The sequence below is a fragment of the Etheostoma cragini genome, chromosome 7 (assembly GCF_013103735.1).
Source record: "Etheostoma cragini isolate CJK2018 chromosome 7, CSU_Ecrag_1.0, whole genome shotgun sequence".
NCBI lineage: Eukaryota > Metazoa > Chordata > Actinopteri > Perciformes > Percidae > Etheostoma > Etheostoma cragini.
Window position 1 is genome coordinate 21,146,063 of NC_048413.1, and position 22,271 is coordinate 21,168,333.

The 22,271-nt window shown below is 39.7% G+C and overlaps 1 long non-coding RNA gene across 1 annotated transcript; it reads right to left on the reverse strand.

The window, feature by feature from the left end:
* Positions 1-116: 116 nt before the first annotated feature.
* LOC117947842 lies at positions 117-22,000 on the reverse strand. Its single transcript, XR_004657334.1, has 4 exons — positions 21,988-22,000; positions 8,483-8,490; positions 7,553-7,557; positions 117-260 (listed from the first exon to the last, which is right to left on the reverse strand). It is a non-coding gene; the product is annotated as an uncharacterized LOC117947842 (long non-coding RNA).
* Between the last annotated feature and the right edge of the window lie 271 nt (positions 22,001-22,271).

Consider the following 22,271-nt stretch of genomic DNA (forward strand, 5'->3'; position numbering starts at 1 on the left):
GTAAACGTGGTCTTGCTTTGCCAGACCCTCCTCCAAAGCGTGGTTCATCCAAAACCTGGTTCAACATTACTGGTGACCCACAGGGATTGTGTCCTGTTCCCGCTGCTCTTCTCCCTGTACACTAATGACTGCACTTCAAAGAACTCGTGAAGTTTGCAGATGACACCACCGTCATTGGTTTGTTCCAGGATGGTGATGAGTCTGCTTACAGACAGGAGGTCGAACACCTAGTCCAATGGTGTAGTCAGAACCACCTGGACCTCTCTGCAGACCCCTCACATCCAGGACTTTACTCTTACTATTACTCTGTTAACGCTCAAAAATAGCCCCCACCCTTACACTCAACAAAGTCAATTAACAGTGTTCTGCTCATCTACCGCACGTATAATTCAATCTTACAATTACAAAAATGTTTAGTAATATATTACCATTGCACTGAATTGCCTTGCACTATATTTATATTTACATCTTAAATCTAAGAACATACTGATATTGCCTGCTCCCTCCCTTGCTATAATTGTTGTATATTTGTTGTTCATTTGTAAATTATATTATGTAAACTTAACTGTATTATTTATATTTCTTATTCTCCTATGTTTTATTCTTTACATGTTAAGTGAGTGTTGTACTTTAAGAGCAAAGATTAACCGGAGTCAAATTCTTTGTTTGTTAACGCGAACCGGGCCAATAAAGCTGATTAGGAGGGTATTGCTACTCCATACAGCATTCGGTGATGGGAGGAAAACCTGCTCTGGTTAAATACCATTTTTTTAAACCAGTCAGAATTGTCACGGATGGTGCTAAACTCAGCACAGAGCAGCTGCAAAAGAAAACTCAGATTGGAAAGATAGTGTAGCTAGTTTACCATGCAGAGATTATAGGAACAGTATACCATAGTCCTCAGAAATCTACCAAGTTAAAAATCTGCCTGGTGCGTATCTGACACTCACAACCACTGCCAAAGTGTCTGTATTTTACGACTTCACCTGTAAAAGAATTACATTTGCAGTCATACAAGTGAAATTGCCACATGATTGATTAATCAACAACTGTAAAAACAAGCACGGCACCAATTTACTTTGGTTGGTGCATTTTAAATAGGACATGAGATTGTTATCATTTCAATCATCTTCAAAACATCCACATTGTAAACACATGAGGACAGCCGTCCCTCTTGCAGGTCTGAAGGAGAAACATTGTAATTGATTATGTTTATGTGTGTGTGTGTGTGTGTGTGTGTGTGTGTGTGTGTGGGATTTTGATTTGAGAGCCACGTATGATTCTGAATGGCAACTTCATCATAATCACAAATTTTATCTTTAGGTCTTTTTTGTGTGGGCTCATTAGGGATGCCTGATGAAGTTCCCAATCAATATGCAGATTAGGAGCACATCAATTAGTTTTGAATCTACTGGCTTTTTTTCAACACAGAGCAATCCTGCTGAAATGCTAGAGTGAAGATGTCAACACTACAGATTTCTATGATCAGCAGCTTGAGTGATGCGTGCGTGTTGTGCAATCAAAGTTTATGTTACCATTGAAGTGGCGGGTGTGATAAAGAGATTGTTTTTGTGAAATAGTCTGGACTCTGCATAAACACGGAATTTCACTGATTCTACGATTAGTGCTTGCTTTAGTTTATGCTGAATTTTTCCGTCTTTTGTACATTAGCTGTTAACAAAGATCAGTCAGCATTTGTCAAATGCACCTGGGTCCACTGAAACCAGCTTAACAACAGCTCTGACACCATAAATATCAACAATCTCAGGACCGTGATTAGGGCTCCTCTCAAACCCTTACCCACCTCATCCATTCAGGCCTAGACTTAACAAGACAAGAGGACAAAATACCTTGACAACTCGACATCTTTCTATTAGCTTGTGATTCCTAAAGATCATAGTGACCCCCTGGTCTTTTAACTATCGCCACCATTTAGTCCAAAAATATCAATCGTCAATATCTTGTCTTATTCATTTCTTTATCTTCTCTTTTGGTATATAAATGCACAAGCTTGGGCAACACTTGACAAGAAAAAGCATTCCAAAAATATTTCCATATTTCTTGCCAATATTCATGCATAGTTTTCAAAAAGATAAATATATAACTAAATTATGAATAAATAACCCCTGACCTCTCCTTTGTGCCATCTTTAAGCCAAAATGTATTCGTTTACGTAACATATCTAATTTCCATGACATATCTAGAGGATGAACCATTTCCGTTAAGCCTTCAAGACAAATTATGAGTTGTCTGACACAATATATTAGCGATGTTAGATTGACGAACAGAATATTTCTTCTTCAATTTTCTTCTTCAATATTTCTTATTGGTCAGATATATCTGACCAATACGAGGGCTGGGTGTTCTTGCTTGATTTGTAATGATACAATTTGGCACACTAGGATGTTTCCAGGTGTGAAACTAAACCAAAACAAACTGACCAAGGGCAAATCGCTCCGAGTTTACTAACTCACTAACTGATTTGGACCAAAGCAAACAAACTACAGGTGTAGTTAAGGCTTTTCATTTCCTACTAATGATACTTTCATGTTTGATGGTGTTTCAATGGGTACAGGTCATTCTTGACCGACTGCAACTTAAAAAAATGTTCTCCCATACTCGCTCTGTGAATGTGTTTCCTCACCACTGCTGTCTGCTCGGCAAGCCAACCCCAGTTTTGAAACAGAGCAAGTAGCCTCTTTACTTTTGTTATTCTGTGTTTTTTTTTTTAACCACCCTCATAATTCCTTTCATCTGTGCCCCCCATGTTTCCTCCCTGGCTTTGTGTGGTGTAGATGGAGGTGATCCCTGTCAGGGAGGTCCGGTTCACTATACATGGGGTTGAGTTATTAAGGTAAAAACTACAAGCTCAGCAAACATGACCAAAGAGACAGATGAAGCTTCCTCCACACTCAGGGCTTCTCATCTCCCTTAAACCACCCGGAATTTACTTCCTGTCAAGCGGCTGTCCTTGTGCAGCATAGACATAATATAGCAGCAGCGTTTATAACACCCAAGCCAAAAAGCAATTAACATGCACCCATAGAACAGGTTATGTAATCACAAAGTTTATGCATCTAATGACGAGGATTCTACTACAATAGTCACTGCTTAACAAATTCCATAGCCTAAGCTAGTGTAAAAAAAACAAACATCCATGAAGATTTCCATGCCTGCTTGCACCCAGCTTTTTCTTTGAGCAGCTATCTTCTGTTTGGAGGATGGTACAGTAAACATGCCCATCGATGCACAGTAACTCTTTTAGTAAGCAGAAAGTTTGCATAAAGGCTGAGTCATGTAAAATATTATGTTGTGTGAGTGAAAAGTCTTCCATTAATTCACAGATGTAGAGATCTTCTGATGTCAGGCCCCCTTGATACCAGAAGAGAAAAACGTTTGTTGAGAACTGTTTAGGAGGGGATACAACAATGCAATGCTACCTGGAAATTGAAATCTGCCTGAAATATATATATAAATATATATATTTATTTATTTATTTTCATCTTTGGCGCATCTAAATCATCGAGATGGAAACAAACAAGTCTGTCTGACTTTTTATCTGGTTGAAAAAGGTACGATGTTAACACTTTTCTTATACAAGGTTAACATGTCATTATTTCCTGTCCTCGGTCTTTTCCTTAGCAATCAGAGAGAGAAGGTAATTATTCCTCAGCCCCTCTCCAGATATATGTCTATCACTGAGCTACAAGAATAATTTAAAATGAGGCCATTTCAATCACCACTCTCAGCAGAACGGTCAAACCACCTTTGAGATTTCTACACGGTCTCTAGGCACTTCGTGAAGTGGTCATGTTATCTAGTTATTTGTCAACAGGGACACGATTTTCTCGTTAATTTTGTGGTGGTCACCAAAAAATGGGGACATGACTAACTCCTATGAGACTGGGCTGCTGCAGCCTGCTCTGGGGGACAACAACAGCCCCCGGGACAAGATCTGCGGTCTTTGGGGGATGCAACAACAGGGAAATGAGATTCCACACATCGGCGACAACTTCCATAACACTGGGCTGCTCTGGGGAACACAACAACCGGGAAATGAAACTCTACACACCGGCGACAACAAAGGAACAGAGCGCCAAACAAGCCGGACACGCTACAACTGCGGGACAATTGTGGTTAGGAAAAGAACAACAGGGACAGGAAATGTCACACGCTGGAGACGGCTACAACAACCGGATGGTTGTGGTTAGGAGAAGAAGAATGCAGAAAGGCACTGCCACAGGCGAGATGCGATCCCCGTTCTCCAGGGTTAAAGTCATGTGTTGTTTGACCCATCCACCACCCCAACCAACCTACCAACCTCCTTACGCAGATTTTTTGCTTTTCAATACTGCTCGCTAGCTTAATTGGGCTGTTGTCACAAAGAGATGCTTCCCATTAAAATAAATTACTTTAAAGTCAGTGCTCACCACCGAAATCGTGTCCCTGTACACAAATCAATAGCTTAAATAACGTCACCTTTTCACAAACTGCTATGAGACTGGGCTGGAGATTTGCACTTTACAAAACCTCCTTCAGAAGCTCTTGCATATCCATTACAGGAATCCAAAATGTCAGACAGTCTGAGAGCAAGGCTGGAAACAAATGTAAACTAGAGGCAAGCCTTGGTGACCTTTCTTACATGCAGTGCTTACATGCATGCAGTTAAATCTAACAACAAACTCTGAAAAGTGAGTGTGGGCACAAATTTAAACACATAATATCATCCCATATTATTAACCTGTGCCATGAAATGCCCTTTAACAGCTGTTAGGTGTGTCTTGTCAGTGTACTACTGACTTCTAAAGTTCTTTACCAGCATTGTACTGTAGCTTCATAAATCAGCAGTCATGGAGGTCATACATTTCCACAGCGCTCCTCCTAATAGTGTTGGATTTAGCATGGAGGATGAGAACCTTTGCTCCTATTGCAAACTGGGGGGAAATGGGATTAATAATCTGGAATAGTTAGCAGAATTGTTGTAAACGTTTGTGCATTTGTTTGATGTTTAGAAGCATTGATCAGTAGGGTTGTAACCATACACCAAACCCAGGATTCGGTTTGTATCACAATTTATGACCCACGATTTCATACAAACCTTGAAAGTTTTGGGGGGTGGAGAGAGTTATACTCAGTAAACGTAACACAACTTTTTTTCTGCCACATGGCATTGTTTTGTCATTGATTAGATGCCACTTTGCAACACAGTAATACAACAGAGATCTCATTTATTGTTGTTGATATAATTCAAAATCAATCGATCCAACACTGAAGATTGTTTTGTACCTTAAAATAATGTTTAATAATGGTAAGAGTAATGGACAATTCCGCTTCCAACCTGAGGAGGGAAAGGGCTTTGGGGCCTACTGTAATGGTGCTGGTTGACAAACAAGTAGCTTATGCTTGGTCTATAATGTTAGCTAGCTAATTCTTGGTGGGTAACAAAAGATTATGACATTGTTTAACACGCTCAGTTATTTTTAGCATTGTTTTGACCACGATTAACAATTCTGGGCTACCCATGAATTCATCAGTAATATTAACTGTATATATAAACAACTAATCTAATGGTAATTCAGCCAGCTAGCCCATCTGTCTGTTTCACTCTCCCAGCGCTGAAAGGCTTCAGTCGAGATGAAAGCTGACAACAGTCCCGGGGACACATCCACAGTCAGCCCCCCAACCGGCTAGCAGCCATCCCGGTCAGCATTTACTCCGGTGCTAAGGACGCAAACGGCAGTTTACTGAATCGTTGGGGAAACAGACCCAGGCACCCAAGTCAGAACAGTGGCTATTCATAACTGTACACCTTTGTTACCAGTGCCCCCCCGAGCCATCTTTATATTTAGCTAAATTTACCAGACAAAACTGGGATAAAGTACCAAAAGGTCTAATGCTAATAGAAATTTATATTGCATATCGATACAGCCCTATTGATTAGACAGAGGCTGTGAATATTTCTCGCTTCTCTGTAAATCCTAATTTAGCTTTTGTTTGTGGACAACAGATGCACCCTTTTTCCTCCGTGTTGCTGGCACAGGGTAAAAGCTTTTAATACACAAAAAGCTTCAGAACCTCAACAACTGTGCTTCTTGTTACGAGAAGAGTTCAGACTAGGCTTTTGTGTGTGAAATGGTGCAAAAGAAGATTTGATACACTGATTAGAGACTTACTGCTGACACGCTTTCTCAGAGTGTCTTTCATCCTATCAATGTCAGACATTTTGTAAACATGCTCTTAATCGGAGGAAGCCTGCCCTCAACATTATTAACTTTAATTGCATATAGCTCAGTGCTTACTTCAAGGCCATTAAGTGCTCAGTGTCATTGAGGCTAATTTAGTATCTTGCTTGACTGAGTCATGACAGAGTAGATAATAGAGATAAAACCTAAGATAAGAGGTGCAGCAGAGTGCAGTAATAATGGAAGGTTCAAACTTGCAAAGGAACATGGATGCAGTGTGGACAGCAAATCCCAACTCAATACAGAATATGCCCTTAGGTGTTGTTGTGTTTGCAGATTCTGTGCATATTAAGCAGTGCTAGTTAGTGTTTTTAAATTAACAATGTAGGCAGTCTGCAGATTGGACATAGTTGGTGTTAATGATGCAATTACTTGATTTCTAATAATCCCTTACCCTACTCATTACTGAAAAGGTAATCACATTAGCTAAACACATGCCCAGCTCTGTTTATTTACATCCATATGGCAGACCCTTTACTGCCATGGTCAGAGAGTGGGATGTTTTTGTTGGTTTTGTTTTGGGGTTGTTTTTCACCTTTTAAATTATTTTCCGAAAATTACTTTGGCTTCACCCAAAAAACAAAAATACCTTAGTTGTAAATTATTATGCAGATATTTGGTTAATTTTCAGATACCTAATTTCAGGCCTACAGTTACCTACTTTTTAATTCTTATTGTCTCCTATTGACAATCGACAACTTCTTCATGTATAAAATGCCACGAAAGGGAGCTGAATCCAGCGCAGAGCAGACGCCTGAAGCTAATGTTAGCGACTTTAACGATAAGCTAGTAACGGCAACTGAATCCCAAGGGGACTGAGCTCATGCCCGCCTCAATTAAGAAGTTGCTAACTACGATCGTTAAGAAAGAAATTTCCGAATTGAGGGCTGAGTTTCTTTCAGAACTTTGTAAGTCACATTCTGCTCTGGTGGCCACTATCAAAAACCATGGAACCCGAATCGTGGCTATGGAGTCAGCTCTTACCGACATGACCTGCAGCCTTCAAAAAGTTAAGTGGTGCGCTGCTGCTTTAGCCACAGAAAATCAACTCCTCCGGAGAAGACTGACGACCTCGAAAACCGCCCACAAAGATTTAACCACCAGGTTACCGGGTATGGAGAGTGTGGAACAAGGGAGATCCTCTGATTTGATGTCATCCTTTTTTGCCACTTGGTTTGGAGAAGGAAAACTGTCTCACACTCTGATAATTGAATGTGCACATCACTCCCTCAACCCAAACCCTTTTCTGGGCGGTCTCCTTGGCCAATAATAGTCTACTTCCACCACAAACCAAATGAAGTGGGAGGTACTTAAACTCTCTAAGTGAGCGGGACAGTATAAACTTCTAAGGTTCTTCCGTCTGGATCTTTCCCAGTCCCTCTGCTGACCTCCCTAATTTAAGGAAATTAAAGCTTTGCTCTACAACGCAGGCATTAGATCCCTTCATATGTAGCCCTGTAAGCTGATTCAGTTTAGTTCTATGACAGAGAACACGTTTGACGAACCATCTGCCACTATGGCCTTTTTCATCGACAACATACTGTACATCCGACACTAACTCCTCTGTAAGGCAAACAGCTCTTCCTATCCGGTGGATGAACAGTGGACACTTTCTTATATATATGAATTGTTTGCTCCTCTTGCTGGGTGTAATAGCAACATCATAATTAAATATTCTTTCTTCTTCTATTGAATACCTAAAATTGCCATAGAGGATGTGATTGTTGTTCAATATGTAGCTATGTGCTATCTGTATGTTCTATATGTTGTCTACTAACTAAATAAAACTTGTCAGCTCTCATTGTGCATAGCCCACTTTTAGCATTTAGTGTAGTGTTACCCGCTGGCAGGGAGCTGGCAAGCATGGATGTTTACATTTACAGCAACCCCCCCCCCCCCCCCCCCCCCCCCCCCCCCCCCCACACACACACACCCTTATTTGTAAAGCACAGATGGAGCATCCTGCAAAGCTCAGTATGAAACAAAAAATCTAGCAAAATTGTACGCACTACCTGAAACTGTGTGAATAAACAAAACTCTAATGAATGGGGTTTTATGATATTGTATGGACAATTATGTACAGTCTTTCAGAGGCCGTTGCAAATTGAGTTTAGCTGACAAAAAGTGGCCGTCATGCAGCTACGGCAGTTGAGTTCAGGCACCAAATTGACTAGTTAAAAATAGAAAAAAAGATCAAGGATTTCGGTTTGGATTAAAACACTGGTCCTCTTAAGTATCACTCCCAAGACTCAAACACACATTTTCTGGGTGAACGTCTTGTGTTTTCCTTGGGACACGCTCCGTCTCTTGCAAGCCCTGTGTTTTATAACCCACCCGCCCATCCCAACCACCTCCCTAAGCAGACCAGGGCGGTATACATACGTGGAATACGTGCGAATTACAGTGCTTTACTTTTCGTAGCCATATGCACAAATTGTTCATGAGATCAGCCTGGAATGAAGGACATGATCAGTTGAAAGTTATAACTAATTCATTTTACAAATGAGTTTCTTTACAGGATTGTACAATTATAGTTTAAAGGTATTAAAGGAAAAAGGTCAGCGTGGCTTTAAGCTTTAAGTCACTTGGTCAATTTTAATCTTTAGGCTTCTTTCAATACTCTTACTTCTTCATGACCCCAATACTTTAAGGGTTCATTAATTATGTCGAAAGCCAAGAGTTCAGACCATAATTGCAACCTAGTTCCCTTTCTCACCTTGCTGTGCTTTGGGCTTCTGGCACAATGGCACCATTGTGCATGTCATTTTTGGTGTTCTATGTTAACAGAAAACACAGACCAATTTATAACATTGCAACTGCCTGGGAATTACTTCATTTTGCTCTGCTTGCACTTTACGCATCAACGAATCATTTTCATCACTTTGGGATCAATTAAGCATCTTAACTTGGGTCATGAGTCCCTTGGTTACATATTTTTCTGTGTGTACAAAATGTTAACATTTGTTTGTTTTATAATGAGATATTTGAGCCACAATAGGAGCAGTGTAATCCATTGCAGATTGTTTAATCCATTGCTGATTGAATATGGGCTCTTACTGTACTTTCTACAAAGCCTTAACAGCTTGTGCTTTAAAATGTAATGAGTTCAGAGGCATCATATAAGCTATCACTTGAGAATTGTGCTCTATTCAACTCACTGTTTCTCTGCTTATGTATCATTTAAATACACTGACCAAATTTATAAGCGCAACACTTTTGCTTTTTCCCCAATTTTTCATAAAATCAGTTTCCCAAAGCTGTCTAAATCTGTGTTAGTGAGAACTTCTCCTTTGCCGAGATAATCCATCCACCTCACTGGTGTAGCATATCGAGATGCTGATTAGACAGCATGATTATTGCACAGGTGCGCCTAAGGCTGGCCACAGTAAAAGGCCACTCTATAATGAGCAGTTTTATCACACAGCACAATGCAACAGACATTGCAAGTTTTGATGGAGCGTGCAATTGGCATCCTGACTGTAGTAATGTCCACCAGAGCTGTTGCCTGTGAATTGAATGTTATTGTTTTTCCCATAAGCCGTCTCCAAAGGCGTTTTGTGAGAATTTGGCAGGAAATCCAACTGGCCTCACAACCGCAGACCACTTGTAACCACACCAGCCCAGGACCTCCACATCCAGCATCTTTACCTCCAAGATCGTCTGAGACCAGCCACCTGGACAGCTGCTGCAACAATCGGCTCGCATGACCAAAGAATTTCTGCACAAAATGTCAGAAACCTTGTCAGTGAAGCTCATCTGCATGCTTGTCGTCCTCTTTGGGGTCTCGACCTGACTGCAGTTCGTTGTTGTAACTGACTCGATTGGGAAAAGGCTCACATTTAGTGGCGCATCTGGCACTTCGGAGAGGTGTTCTCTTCACGGATGAATCCCGGTTTTCACTGTACATGGCAGATGGCAGACAGCGTGTATGGCGTTGTGTGGGTGAGTGGTTTGCTGATGTCGGCGTGGGGATCGAGTAGCCCACGGTGGCGATGGGGTTATGGCATGGGCAGGGGTATATTATGGACAGTGAACACAGGTGCATTTTATTAATGACATTTTGAATGCAAAGAGATATCGTGATGAGATCCTGTGGCCCATTTTGGATTTTTTGTAGGTTCTTTTCTTGTAGTAGCAGTAGCAGGTGAAAAACCTTTAACACAAAGGAAGAAAATACACCTTTTAATCATATTTTTTAACAATTTTTTCAAACCCAATATAAACTTTTTATAGTATTTTTTACCAATATATAAGTAATAATTTAAACATTTTATCATACTTATTAACATTTAAAGTGCAATTATTTTAACCAACACCATTTATAACATCAAAAGCATTTTAAATTAGCTCATATTAGCCCTTTTTCTCACCATGTTTTTCTCAACATTCCACAGGCCACAATCAACAACTGATCAACTCTATGTGAAGGAGATGTGTTGCACTGAGTGAGGCAAACGGTGGTCACACCGGATACTGACTTTTTTTAGTTAAGTTCATGACACATGGAGGCAAAAACAAAGATATTATGGAAATTAATTTCTCTGAACATTCTAACCATGTAGGCTAACTGAATATGTAGTATGAAGGCTGGTTTCTGCGCAAACTTATGACATTCTTGTGCAATTTTCCAACACTGTAGAATAGCATAGTTGGCGTTAATGACGTAGCGATGCTAGCAATGCTACACTAGTCAGCTGGAATGGGAGCAATTTTACTTATTGAAAGCAAAATAAAAGATGGCAACTCAGCCACGCCATGAACAACAACAACTCTTTTGTAGCAATTATAGTTCTTAACTGAAAGAGAGACAGATCAGGGATCCCCTACTGTATTAAGCTACATATTAAACTGGGCCTTCAAAAATGTGTAGGATGGCCTAAAGCCTTAATAAATAAATATTTTTTTGCATAGAATACTACAGTATAATAGCCTATTAATTGTTACCGTTATTTACATTTTTCACATATACATGTGGCACAGTGAATCATTAGGATTAACTCCATCTGTGGGTAGCTACCTTAGTGACTACCCTACCTATAGACCAGTAAGTAGTGGGGATTTATCTTTGCTAATAATATGTTGGATTTATGTTAAGACTTTTAAGTTTTCCAAAAACTTTTAAAATTGAATTATTTGAAGAACCCCCTGCATTGACTCTGAGGACCCCCTATGGACCCCAGACCCCTCGTTGAAGATCCCTGGTTCAGGATCCTGAAAACCTATTTTCTCAATCCACTTCAAAGAGACACAAAGCATTACTGTCAAGGTGCTTGTTACATAACCTGGCCCACCTAGTTCAAACACAACAAGTATCTCTGTGGAAAATCAATAAGACTGCCAGATGCCAGTGAAGGATAAAGACAACGCCATTAGCTTACTCACTCATTCAGATTCTTTCACAACAACAAAAACGTGTGAGTGGATGACCTTTGTGCAGCACCTCACTCTATTTTACAACACCATCAACAAAAGTGCTGTAATGAATTCGCTTGTCACTAGCTCCTCATTCTTCTCCCTTAGGCTGATGCATACTAGCCTACAACACCACTTCCACTCTGACTGCACTTTAATAAGACAATGGAGTATTTGGCAGGATCAGTACATTTAGGAAATCCAGAGAGGCACGGTTGATTGAGTGCCAATGCCTACGCTAAAAAACCCTGGATTGGAGTGATGGCTGATCGGTAACCGATTTGATAGAGGGCAGTGCCGCTGCGTTGTTTGATAAAACATCACTGTGGGTGGGTGAGGGCCATTTGTTCTCAGAAAGTTCAATTCAATATATTTTCCTACCCCCTGTTGGTGCAAAGGGCAACTCTGCAACTTGGCTTTTGCTTGCATTGTTTTTCCATCAAGGTCTTGAATCTAAAGCATGAAGCGGCTGTGAGTTTTTTTTTCAGGGGGCTTCTAAAAGCCTATCTTCATCATCACTACTCTGCATAAGTGCATGGGTCAATTAATAATTAACAAATTGCCCTTCTAAGGGCTTTTTCTTTTTGAAACCACATTGGCAGTGAGGGTGGAATGGCTAGTGGTCCCTACATATGCTTAAAGGACCTTCATGAATATACAACGGAGGATGAAGGGGAAGGCTCATTTCTAAGTGAATGAAAAAGTGACTTTGGAAGCACCGTACATGATTAACCCTCTCCATCTATGTGCTCTCAAGGCAATAACACGTTATGAGCAGTTTGTCCTGCTCTGACGGCCTGTCTATACGCCATCATGTAAATACACATTGCAGCACAGAGGTGGAAAATACAAAAGGCATAAAACACTCATTTGCACCACTACATACTTGAGGTATTTTTCTCTTAATCTCAATAAGTTGGCCGTATGTAACTAAACAAATCATTATTTACTCAATTTTTGGTTCAAACACTGAAAATGTTATTTTACCTCCTTTTTGCATTTGGGATTTTCAGCAACAGTACTGTGTATAGACACATGTCATAAAACCACCTAGCTTTAGTTTCTGTCTACAACCAGGAGGAGTTTATGGCCAGTGTGGTTTGGAGGTAGCTACTGTTGCTTCCCTCTTACTGTTAGTAGCCACAATGCACTATAAAATGTGTAGCAAAGAGTATGTTGCTAGTTGCAGATTTGATGTTGCCACATTCACATTTTCAGCAATTGCAAAGTAAAGTTTAAGTTTGACGTTCCAATGTAAATACCCTTATTTTGTTCAAACAAATTAAATTTTGGATACATTTGGAGAACAAACCCTTACAACATGATTTGGTAGAAAGAAGCTATTTGAAAAAAAAACAGTGTGATATGTGAACTTTCCAGCAGAACTTGTTTCTCAAAGACGTGTTATTGTTTATTTCATATGTAAAGGGTAGTAGCCATAAGGCAAGTGTTATTTCAATAAACTCCTAGCGTACTTACACACTTTCTATGCCTTGTTTTATGAGTGCAGTACCTATTTGTACTACTGTAGAAGGTTGGTACCATTCTGGGCATTATTAATGGGGTCCTTTACAAGATGTACATTTGGTTCCATTAGCGCCTGCTTTGGAAAAGAAATTCTGGGGGAAGTGTTTGGCTCGTGTTCATGGTGTAAAGGACCCTAGGGTGAAACTACTCCAAACAATCCCTTAAAGGCATTAGACAATGCAATGAATTTTCAGATTTGTCTCCAGCAGATTCTGATTGTAGCAATTGACATCACCCAAAATGCATAGGGGCAGAAGCATTCAGGTGCATCAGAACATGTTGACCCAGCCGACCATGACTGCTAAACTGTTGCCAGACTGTAGAGCATACTACAGAAACATTACTGGAACACAAGCATATTACCATCATGCTTTACATTTCATTTGTGCCATTGTTTCTGGCAAGTGAATGGTGTTCTGTAATGGCCCAATACAAATGACTGTTCATTCGACAATTGTCAATAATCATTTTGTCTCTTCATAACACTTGGGACCTACTATTCATAGAATACAGTTAGCGTGAGCACACAAATGGCTTAGCCAGCATAATGTCAATACATATGCACACGGGGGGAAAACGAGAAGGAGCTCTTCTTATTTAATTTGTGAAAGTGTTAAAATGTTGACGCCAAGCAAACAATACAAGTAAAACATGGACATAGTCAGGATAATATTTCTAGGATGTATGAATAAGCACCAATATAGGCATAATTCATCAAGACAAATGTCACAATTTTGCATACATTTTACACAACTTTAACCAAGTGTTTGAATGTTGGACAGCTAAGTTGCCTTTAGTGTCAAAGCATGCATCACTTTTTGAAATGGCATATTCCCAAATGTCCTTGAGCAAAAAACTGACCACTAAGTTGTGCCACGCATGCATACATTGGCCCAGTGCTTCAGATGCTTAGCAAGAGTTGAATGCAGAGATTGAATTTCACCATGTTGTACTGAATAGCATTGTATGTGATGAAAAGTAAAGTTCCTTCTTTCAGACAGGGAAAGTTCAGGGATTTATTAACAAAAGAAAAGAGTCATTCAGGTCATTATTTGCTGTATCCACCACATTGGTGGCCACTAGCCGTGAAGGGAGAAGGTCTGCATTGATGGTTGGGTGTCAACATACAGGACTTTTAAGCCAGAGAGCAGAGTTTGTCAATTGGGGAAAACTAAAGCATTTTACCCAGGAACCGCGAGTTCCTTAGGACTGTTTTAACCCAAACCACAAACTTTTTCCTAATCTTAACTAGTCCTTTTGGTGCCTAATCTTTACTTTCGTACTTTGTCATGTTTTCGGGGACTAAATTTAACCTCCACCAAAATGAACAGCAGCTCGCTGTGCTTTGTGCTTGGCTCACAGTCACCTTTTTTTGGTTAACTGAACAACCAACTACCGTTGATACAACGGAGGATTGTAGCCAGCTTTACAAAGCTCTGCAGCTGCTTAAACAACTAGCAACTTCCGCTCAGCGTCATGGAGCTCGTAGCCAGCCAGCATCACATGGTCGGCCGGCGGTCTCCTAATTTCATAGGACATCCTATGTTTTGGTGTGCATACATTTTTGTATGATGTACGCACTCGTTCATTAGAATGTGTTAAACTGCAAGGCTGATAAGGAAAGTGGAAACAGGTGTGTAGATCGGTGGAACAGTTAGGTGATGGGGAAAGAAACTAAGAGAGCAACTGGTTGATGGATAATAAAACATGGCAATGAAGGGGTCTGGCCATCTTAGTTTAGTGTGTTACATTCTGAAATTTTCTATTTAGCATGCAACACAAAGTAGTACAGCTAAAGCTAATATTTAATTTTGCAGGTTACTGGGGCATAAACTGAGTATTGGAAAAATTGAGATTTTGACCTGATGGTGGCAAAAGGTAAATTATTAAATGTAAGGCAATGCAACAGTTTCACTTACCACAAATGTCGAACTCATGGTGGCACAAGAGGTAAGGCCAGAGGCTTTACCAAAGTCTATAAGATGTGTCATCTAGGGACAACAAATGCCTGTACAAAATGTAATGGTAATCCATAAAATAGTTGTTGAGATAAGTGGTGGACTAGAAGGACCTAGAATAGAATGGAATATCTTTACTGTCATTGTAACAGGTACAACAACATTAAGTGCAATCTCTGTCAAGTGCTAACCATCTATGAGTAAATAAATACTGTAAATAAAAAAGTGCTACTACTGCATACATATTAATGCTAAAACCACACATAGGAGACACACCCATACAAGCATCCACGTTAAAAATTGAATGTAGCCCTGTTGACATAGATCAGTGGTGGGAACTATACTTTAGCAGTATTATTCAATATGTGTATGGCTGTTGGATAAAAGCTGTTTTGTAGTCTGTTTTTTCTCCTTTACCATCTCTAGAGCCACGCCACTATGGCTAAGTCAGGGCATCACCAAAGTCAATAGGACTCATCCTCTGGGAACCAGAAATGTCTCTAGAAAGTTGTGCCAGTGAAAGCTTTGACCTGCTGGTAGCACTACAGGAAAAGTCAGGTGATAACAGTCAGTTGGCTTTATCTTCTGGGATGCATGAATGTCTGTGGTATGGTATTTCTGTCTCAACCAAAGTGGTGGACCGACCTAAAGCCATGCTTCTATCATGTCTAAAAACAAGAAAAAAATCATCCAATAGTCAGTCATTACATTTTCTGTTTGTTGGGCAGGTTAATTTTGCCTGCACGAAGTAGGCAAAGCAAACATTGAATTGAAAGGTACTGTGTTTGCTCCAATACATAATGTAAAACAAACAGCAAATTAAACATCTTGCATGAGCTGAAAATAGGGTGGATCACTGTTGAATAGCAATCAGTGAGAGTTGAAGAACATGTTTGTATAGAAGAAATGTTGCAGATTTTTAAAGAGCTAACATGTCTTGGTTTACAGCGGCCTAGTGGACTAGTGACAATGACAGGCTGTGCTGACTCATTTTTCATCTCTTCTCACTTTACCAGCTTAATTCTGCAGTAATTCCACTGAAAGCCAGGGTGTCAGACTCCTGTGTCTGTCTTGTTCTTTGCCACTGTAGCCTGGCTGTCTTGAAGTTACATGCTGTTTCTATGTCTGTGGTGAGTGTGTGCATGTGAGGCAGGAGGCGGGTGGGTGGGGGGATGCTCTGATTCATGAGGCCGATTGAAATGGAGCATCACAACCCCCCAGGAGGTCTTTGTAAGCCTTTTGTCTAGTGGGAAGAAGCCACAATCGGAGGGCTGTAGATCATAACAGTGATGATCGTGGTTTTCCTATGATAGCACAGGGGGAAACAGGGGGGGGCATTCAGAGCTAGTCTATAAAGGCTTCATTCAAGCTCCTGGCAACGACCCTTCAGAGCCCCCCAAGTGCACCTGCCGCTGCCTAGGAGACTGATGGAGAACCAGAGAGGGAGGCATGGAGAGGGAAAGAGGACAGAATCTCTGAAAATTAAAAAAAAAAAAATTAAACAAAAAGCCAAGGGAGATGGCGTTGCCAGCAGAAGGGACCTTCCTTTGGGTCTTGCAGTCAGTCAGTAAAGCCAGAGAGGGATGTGGACAGTAATTCAAGCAGAGTGACTTATCATGCCACTGAATGTCTGCGCTCATATGCATGAGTGAAATATGTAAAAGGGAACCATGACCTGAAACACTCATCGTCCTCCAGAAGCCAGGCACCGTATGTACAAAGCCAAGAGTCATTCATATGGGGTCCACCACTTAAAGGAATGGCTGTTTCAACCCCGCTGCGCAAGCTTTTCCTTTTTACTTAAATCTTTAGAACAGATAAAGATATATCTACCCAACTAAAACAAATTGGAAAGGATGGCATGTAATTTTGTGTGAGGATTAAACATACTCTTATTTTACTGCCTAAAACTTGCAGATGTGGTGCTTCTGCAGTCAACCACTGCAGTCTCTGCAGTAAGACATTTAAAAGAATCCAAAACAAAATATTTAGCAATGGTTTAAAAAAAAAATAAAAGCTCTTATTTCTTTTAATATATGGACAAACAATGACAATAATGGTGCGTCACAATATTTCCAACAGCTATGTAGTTGACTTTGATAGAAGAATGAGGATAAAAGTCAAAGGCTTGTTCCACAGTGTGGCTTAAAGAAGAACTCCACCAATTTTAATTAATAAAAGTCAGTTTGTTCTCCATTGTTAGTACTACACAGAATGTGAAACAGCTGTGTCACGGGGCTTAGCTCAGCAAAGGGTTTGGAGACAAAAAGGGCAAAAAATGCAACATTCAACTGTGGGTTGGCACTGCAAAAGAGGTCATGGAAGTTAAGGGTTTATTTTGTGGGAACATGAATTAGTTTTGTAATTGTCCTGACAATCGGCCCATTTGATTATGTAATTTTTCTGTGCATGGAAAGATTGCTAAACAGTAAGTGAGGCCACAGGATCACCAGGGTTTATTATCTGCAAAGCCTTCACACCAAGCTACAGCTACTACAGCAGTTTATCTTTTGTATTAAGTTGATCATTTGGCATTTGAGTAATGGCCAACATCTGCTTAGCATGTGTTTGCATGCTTACATTAGCTCTAAAGACAAAGAAAAGCTGAGGCTGATGGGAATGCCATTAGTATTGCAAGTATTTTGTCATATTAATAATAATAATAATAATATAATAATATTATAAATGACAATTTTTACTTGATGAGGGCCCTAGAGGAAAGGTTTAAGGGCCACCAAAATTTACAATTCATTTTTCAATTCAACCTGAACATTTCTGCCAAATTTCATTGCAAACCATCCAATAATTTTACATTTTACTGAAAATTACTACTTTCAACATACTGGTAGCGCATTAATGTCAATACAAAATATTGTCAGTATCCCCCCAACATTATTATTATTTCACAGTGTATCCGTGGCATGTCTGTGTCGGTAGGATTCATCCTCATGAATATCAGTACCACATTTCATGCAATTCCATCCAACTGTTGAGTTGTCTCAGTCTGGATCAAAGAGGGGGACTGACTGACTGGCATTGCTATCCCTAGAGCCACGGCACAAGGGTGGCTAAAAATAAAAGCCACATTGCTGTTTGATGCTCACACATTATAGAAGATGCATATATAGGCCTACTATAATTGTTTACCCACCAACAATATCCAGAATAGACCAGAATGCAATAAAGAATCCTGACAAGTTAGCATATTGATTTGGAAGGTTGACTCTTGCTTTTTCGGCTGGAAAAACCCCAGTAGCACTGTTGCATCCTCTACAACCTACAATAGAAAGTATTCATTCAAGCACACTCTCTGGGGTTTGCCAAAGGGCATTCTGAGGAATGTAGGTCAGTTAAAGTTGAAAAAAAAGTACACAAAAAGCAAACTGTTAAACTCAAACAACTTAGATAATACACATAACCGTAATTAATATATGGTGTTCAGGAAATTCTAATCTTGACTTTGGCTTTGACATATTCTCGCCACCGGTTATCCAGTTATGAAATGCTGTATTTAAAGACTATTTAGTGTTGACAGTGCATTTGTTTACGTTGTGGCTCAACTTACAAAGTGTTGTCTTTGTTTTTTGTTGCTGGTTTACAAAATAAAATTGTGGTATCAAATTTCAACACGCACACATTTTGAGCGTGTGAACAATAATGTCTAAAACATTCCACCTCTCAGCAGTTGGAGGAGTAAGACCATTGGTATTTAGAGTACTCATGAATAACTGACTGAAGCAATAAATGCACCCTGAGCTTTCGTCAGAAGTGCCAGGGTCAAATTAGCATGCAAATTAAAATTAAACTCAATTCAATAAATTGAGCACCAACAGCAGTGCATCAGGGTAGACTTGAATGATGTATGCTTTCTAGCCTTGTGTGTATTTATGCAACTTTGGGCACTTAATGAAAATGCATTGTTTTAACCCCCTTGTCATTTTATAGACATTCTACAAATGTCAATACCATTAGCTCCAGGCTCTTACATTTTCATGACCAACAATAAAAATGAGTTTATTGTGGACCTAATGCTTCATCAGACAAAGACAGTTTTTGCAATGATTTCAAATTATTTTTGACTTTTCTAATTTGATTTAAACATGTCATTGCAAAACTAATGGCATTGATATACTGCACTAATAACAAACTGCGTAGTTGATTTATAATTCCGTTTGGGTTTTGTCACTATGAGCAATCCCATTGTATAAATATTGATTAGTGCAGCTTTAGTGAAGCAGCCTGTTTTGAATTTGTGGGGGAATTCATTCGCTGTCTGGTCAGGAATATAATCTCATATTGAACATATCAAAAAGAATCTACAATCTGACAAAAAGGTTTTGACTTTAACCGCCATTAATTATTCTTTTCAAGGTGATTGGTTGAGTTCATTAACTTCATGAAATCTCACTGACCAATTGTAAGGTTCACCTCTTACTAAATATTGGGAGAACTCTGATTGTTATAGTGCTATTTTCAGGTGCATTTCAGGCCAAGATAAGATAATGAATTTGGCCCTGATTACTGATGTGCCTATTAGTTTCCTCTGTAATGGCCACCCCGAGGATTAGCAGACAGAGTGCCTGTATTTAACTATAATAACCCTTCATTTTGGCTCTGCGGCTAAGACTTATGCTCCCTGCCGTCCATATACGCTCTTAATCTATTCCATTATAATGAAAAAGAAAGAGCTTGGGGGCACCGCTCTGTTCATAGAAGATAAGGACAATGTGTCAGGATCAAACAACGGACAATGTCAAGGATTTGATTAGGACATCTATCTATCTATCTATCTATCTGTCTATCTATCTATCTTACAGTAGTAAACAAAAGCAGGCTTCTCATTTCTAGTCTGCGATCGTCAATTTTGACATCTGACTTGATGACTGTAGCAAATGTTATCAGGTAACCTTATTTGCCACAATGGCTGTGTTAGTTTTAAATGGAGCTTTTTGTAATCCCACAAATGAATGAGTTCCTTGGTTTTGGAAGTAATACTCAGTGCAGCCAGTTAGCTTTGTTGCTAATGATTGCAGTTTACATTAGACCAGATCAGCACTTTTGCTCTTGTGATTTTGACTTTAGAAAAATATTCCTTTAAAGGAGAATTCAAGAAAAACAAAAACAATCTGCCTACATCTTGTTAGAGAGTTAGCACCCAACAAGCTTAAACAGGGCAAGTTTTAAACACGTTTTTAGCCTCTAAACATGTTCAAAATGTCATTACACGTGCCTACCCATGTGCAGTGACTGCATAGGTAACTAAGCAACAGTGGGCTCTTGAACTTTTGACCTGCTGCAGCCGGCCGCTCTGCTCTCCTGGCTCCACTGTGGTGTCAGGTTACAGTCAGTTTCTACATAGTCATTACTAAGGCCATAACAACGGCAATTACTTTCGGAAAATTTGGAATGTATGAGTTTGACAATCCACACTTTTGATAACATTTTGAAAAATGTTAAGGTTGATAACTCATTTAAAACTTGCCCTCTTTAACCCTGTTGGGGGCGAACGCTAGCAGAAGGATAACACGGTGTAGGCAGCACCAATTGTTTTTGTTTTTCTCTCTACTGACAGCTCTCCAAATTTCCAAACAACAGAGCTACATATTGAAATTGACTGGATTTCTCCTTTAAATAGTAGCAGGAGACTAGATTACGTTTGGCAGACTTGCACTACTTACCTATGAAGTCCTATCACAGAGCACATATAATAACTTCATGGAAGGTGTTTGCAACAAGGCTGACCTAAATAATCCAGATGATTAACGGTGGGCACACATGTTCAGTATAATCACATTAAACACCTGACTATAATGGGTGCCTGGGTTCAAAGCGCCACCTCCCTCTGGGTGTGTGTGTTTGTATGCTTGTGTCTCCATTCGATGACCTGAACAACTTCAACCCCAGCCCTAACGTCTGCTATACTCACATACGTAGACACACCCCACCCATCCCTTCTCATCGTTCCTGGTTGCTCCAAAAAATAAAGAGCTATTCTAGGACCAAGGTAACAATCAACATGGCCAAGATCGTTAGCCTCAGTTTTCCCCACGGGCCAGACACAGAAAATAACTTTTCCTTTTCACTGGCATCTGCAGATACTGGGGTAAATGAAGACATACAGCCCCTAGGTCCAGCGGCCTGCTCAAGGTAACCTCTGCTGTCAGCAAACATTTACTAATGCCGCCTGTCAAGGGAGGGGGGCACTGGGAGAAGATATGAATTACTGAGGTAATTCCCATTTTTGATATGTTAATAAATAAATAAATAAATACCTCTGCCTGATCCAATTTCATTTCCATTACTAAATTCACAAAGGAGAAATACACCTTGGATTTATCCATACAATAACTGTTTGTTCCTGCAGCAGGGAGCCCCACTTGCAGCTAGTCAATGCTTTGGCAAATCCAAGTCCTGGAATCTTTCCCGGATTTCAATGAGGGCTTATTTCCAATTTTACAGTGGTTTTGTCTCATATCCACAAGGGAAATATGAATATATTTATTGCTTTAAACAGTGTTAAAATGTGTCAATATACAGTATATCTTGAGACTAATATACTGTGTACAAACTAATGTGGGCATTTCTTCAAAAGTTACCTAAGCCTTCTTTACACAGCTCATAGAAATCCAAGCTGTGAGAAAGTACAAATGAATTAACGGACAGTTTACATTGTCCATTTATTCCTTTTTAAACAGTATTTTCTCTTTACATTGATCAGACGTTGGCCACTCAATTAGCCTATTGTACGAAGATTTGTTTTAGTTATGAAGGAATGAATAAGTACACTGTTTGACCAGTATCCACATTGTTATTCTAATCAACTGGCCTTTATTAGGCTAAGCAGAGACAGACTGTAGGGATAATGATCTGTAGCACAGTTTTCTTCTCTTTTTGTGGCCCCAATCTAATCCAATCTCCAAATTTCTGAAAATATGGGCCTTTATCAATCAAATGTCTCAGGATTCACTCAGGAATGTGTCATAGAGCTGCGTTTTTGGCCCTACTTTTAGGACTAAAAGTAAAGAATTTTTTTATCAACTTTCTTCATGTAGAAAAGGACTCTTAGGTGTCTTAACTTGTTAGAAGTTGCCTAAGGGAATGTTTTGGTAAATATTTATTTAATTTTTGACTG